Genomic DNA, 4026 nt, shown 5'->3' on the forward strand with positions numbered 1-4026 from the left:
TCCTTTTGTAACCAATTTCTCAAGTAAATTGAACATTATTCATAAATAGTAAATTTGATTTTTTTTTTTGCTATTCGCCAAATAGTAAAAATTACTTTTATTTTTCTATTTAAACATATGCAACGTATTAAGTTTGGCATCGATTTTTCTGAAGTTTCTTACTACTCTTTCTCTCTTCCTTTCACTACAACATATTAGGTTTTTACCAGCGTTTTAAAAAAAAAACGCTAGTATAGGTCTAATATTACCAGCGCTCTCTTTAGAAGCGCTGGTATAGGAGTAATGGTACCAGCGCTTTTGTAGGAGCACTGGTATAGGTCTAAATATTACCAGCGCTTCTAATAGAAGCACTGGTATAGGTGTAATGGTAATAGTACCAGCGCTTTTTGGAGGAGCGCTGGTATATGTGTAATACCAGCGCTCCTAAAAGAAGCGCTGGTATAGGTGTCCCCATTTTTCCCATTCCCTCCATTTTTTTTCCCTTCCCTCCATTTTTTCCCTCCGTTGATTTTATATATAGAGAATATTTGGGCCCTAAAACTACGTCGTTTTGTGGGGAATTAACATTGCATTCTCCACTTTCCCATTTCATTTTGCAAAGCCCTAATCCTTTCATTTTCCAATAGCCCTAATCCTTCAGCCGTTCTCCACTCCCCATTCCTATTCCAGACATCATCTAGCCGTCATCTAGCCGGGAATGCGGAAACAACAATTCGGAGGAAACAGCCAAAGCAGATTTTTAAGCAATTCGGCTTCGAGTGCGTAGGGGAAGAAGTGCCGTCATCTAGCCGGGAATACGGAAACAGCCAAAGCAGTAAACAAGATCCTCCTAATTTCACTCGAAGGGGAAGAAGTGCTTCGAGTGCGTAGGGGAAGAAGTGCTTCGAGTAGGTTTGATTTGAGATCAGGTGGGTTTGATTTCATGCGACAACGCATCCTCCTAATTTCAATGATTCTGCAACCACTATTTGATCTCATTCTTTACTTAAGATTGTTGTTTTCAATTTTTTTTTTTTTTTTTTGTACAGGAGGAAATAATCGATCTTAGCTTGGATTGTTGGAACAAGTTTTGTCTGATTTCCTTTTTCAGGTAATTTCTTTCTTTTTTCTTTTTTTTTCTTTTTTTTTTTTTCTGTGTTCCAACATTGAGAAAACTTTAACTCTTAAACTTTAGCTTGGATTGGCATCAGCTGCTTTTCTTCTCTGTTCTTCTTAGTTTCCCTTGTTCTCTATTTTCTGTAGGGGTCGAAGTTGTGGTCACTGTCCCAATCGTCTTAGTCGTAGTTGCTTGATAAATTAACATGGTACCATTCAATCCCCACATTCTCCGTTGAAGAATTGTACCAGTAATTATCCATTGAAGTTTGCATGCGAAAGTAGAGAGTTTTTGAGACCATCCTTCCTTCTTGCACCTTCTTCTAGGGTTTTTGGATTAGGAAAGAGTTGAGAAAGCCAGGAGTATTAGCAAATAGCACAACTTTTTTATAATAATACAAAATTCTAAATTGGAATTGGAAATTGGAAATGGAATAGGAATTGGAATTTACGGTAGATAAAATTAATAATAATATTATTATTACTATTTTTTAATGTTCCACACCCACTTCTTAGATGAAATTAATTAATTAATCGAATAAATAAATAAATTGTAGTTATAGATTGCTAGGCAGATATTGAACATGAGATATAACTTCTCTTTCAACTTGATATCTTATTAATTTTCCAGTCGCTTTCAATGGAAATGACTTCTTCCATATAACAAAAGTTTTGGGTATTTTAAACCTGAAAAAAAAAAAAAAAAAAAAAAAAAAAAAAAAAAAGCTGTATGAATACCTATAGCATAAAGAAGGAGAAGATGAAATTAAAAGGCTGAAAGTAAGCATTGATATAGTATAAAGATTAATAGAAATACCCAGTTAAGTTCTTCTTTTTACAGAAGTGCTGGAGGATCTCACTAGATAAGCAAAATTCAATGTTCTTTGCTAAGATATGAGATCCCAAATCAATCCATTTCCAATTGTCTCTTATTTGAATAGAAGCAACAACCATCTCCGTAAATTGAGTGTCTGGAAGTCCAACAACAACTACACCAGATACTCCTGGATGTTGTGATATTATGGCTTCCACCCGAGTCACAAAATAAGTACATATTTCAATAAAAGGTTTATTTTTATTTTTAATTATTATTATTAAAAAAATACACTTCAACAAAGTTCAAACTAATTCATAGACCTGTTTAGGATAATCATAACATTATCTTATAAGAAATGATCATTTCTTACTTGAACTAATGCTATGTTAGATGACCAGCTCTATGACCAGTTTTCTAAACAGATTAGATTGAGGTTGGAGGTCTATTATGTTTTCTTCAAAAAATTTCACTTTCTGTTGTCTTCTCTTCCCTAAACATAGCAGCGAATCACCCCACCCCTCAAGCGACTGACCGACCCACTGCAAATTACAAAAAGGGTTCTTAACTCTCTGTAACTTTGAAAACCAAACATTGAGAGAATATTGAAATGGAAGTCAAAGATCTTTTGCCTCCTACTTGAACAAAATTTTTTGTTTTTGTATGCTACAAGACACTAAGCTTGCTATGTTCTTGCTATTGCTGATAGTGTGACCATTATAATTCAGCCTTTGTCCCGGTTTCCTTCGCATTAGCAATCAAGAAGGGCATAACTCGCATTTGATTGGCTAATATTATTTGAAGGTATTAAAGATTACTTTTCCTGCTTTTTAATTTTTTATCTATTCATTTAAAATTATTCCTTACACTACAACAGATTAGTCTTTTACCAGTGCTCTTGGGAAGAGCGCTGGTATAGGTGATACAGTACCAGTGCTTCTACTGAAGCGTTGGTGTAGGTGTTACAGTACCAGCGCTTTAAGGAAAAGCGCTAGTACTGGTGTTACAATACCAGCGCTTTTTTTTTTTTTTGTGAAAAGATTGAAGAGAAGAGCCATTTTTGGCTCTATGTCGATGTACTCAGTTTTACGATGGTATGTAAAATGATGGAACATACAAAATAGTGTTTTATAGGGATGCTGTTTTACAAAGGATGCATGTGCTGAGCATATTGACATTAACGGAAAGTGAAAAGGAAAAAAAAAGTTCTTAGTACGTGAGATTGTTGCTCAAGACTCTGATGTGTCAAAGCATATTGGTAAATTAGACCTAGAGAGAGAATGAATAGGTCTTATGGATATTAATTTGCAACAAAGTAACTTTTTGAATTACAATTAAACTCTTTAAAATTTAGCTAGTTAGTTATGATTACTGTGATTTGGATTTTTGTTTATATCCGTTAGGTTTTGAATTCTTTCAACACAACCGCAATATTCATGCATAAAATATAGTAGAGACAGAATATTTTCATGTGAAAGAACATAAATAGGGAAAAACCAGATACTTAGTCCAATGAGGGACAATCCACTGAATTGTTGATCTTGCTCAACTATATATCTATCGTCCATTAGCTATTTTATTCATCGATTCTCGATGGCATTACAGATTGGCTTGTAATCGGTTGCATTGGATCCAACTTAATACTTTGACTTGGAACAAGAGTTAATAATTACCACTGTGTCATAGTTATTAAATTGCCCGTGTTGATGTTTAGATGTTGTGTTGAATTACAATTTTATTGTCTTTTTTTAACAATTTGATTGCATTCTCTTAACTGAATTCTCACTTTTTTGTTTGTTTTTCTAGGATGGATAAATAATAAGTTGACAATGAAACGAACGGTTAGTGAAGTGGAAAAAGTGAGTGAACAAAATACCGAAGCTTCAATTTCAAAATCATCCTAACCACCACCGAAGAAGAGACGGGGTCCGACACAATGCAAGGATGTCATAGACGCGAAAACCTTATTACCTTTAAGGTACATATATATATATATAGATCATCTTATATAGTTTACATAATTAGACTATATTCAATATGAAGGAGAAAAAAGGATTTCTATATTTATTTTTGTACTAAACATCTACAATTGTTAATTTTTGTTTAGGGTTAATAAG

At 33.8% G+C, this 4026-nt stretch overlaps 1 long non-coding RNA gene across 5 annotated transcripts in view; it reads left to right on the forward strand.

Moving 5' to 3' along the window:
• Positions 1 to 463: 463 nt before the first annotated feature.
• LOC132279299 (uncharacterized) overlaps positions 464 to 4026 on the forward strand; it is an 8713-nt gene continuing 5150 nt past the window's right edge. Inside the window, exons 1-5 of one of the 5 annotated variants that reach the window (XR_009471290.1) lie at positions 464 to 908; positions 1029 to 1090; positions 2619 to 2713; positions 3716 to 3887; positions 4017 to 4026. The exon at positions 4017 to 4026 is cut by the window's right edge and continues 147 nt beyond it. This is a non-coding gene — a long non-coding RNA (uncharacterized LOC132279299). The remainder of the gene's footprint in view (positions 909 to 1028; positions 1091 to 2618; positions 2714 to 3715; positions 3888 to 4016) is intronic. The other 4 variants (XR_009471287.1, XR_009471289.1, XR_009471288.1 and 1 more) reach the window with 4 other exon arrangements.

The sequence above is a fragment of the Cornus florida genome, unplaced genomic scaffold (assembly GCF_030987335.1).
Source record: "Cornus florida cultivar Cherokee Brave unplaced genomic scaffold, ASM3098733v1 CherokeeBrave_3.0.0_Hap2_Chr10, whole genome shotgun sequence".
Lineage (NCBI taxonomy): Eukaryota > Viridiplantae > Streptophyta > Magnoliopsida > Cornales > Cornaceae > Cornus > Cornus florida.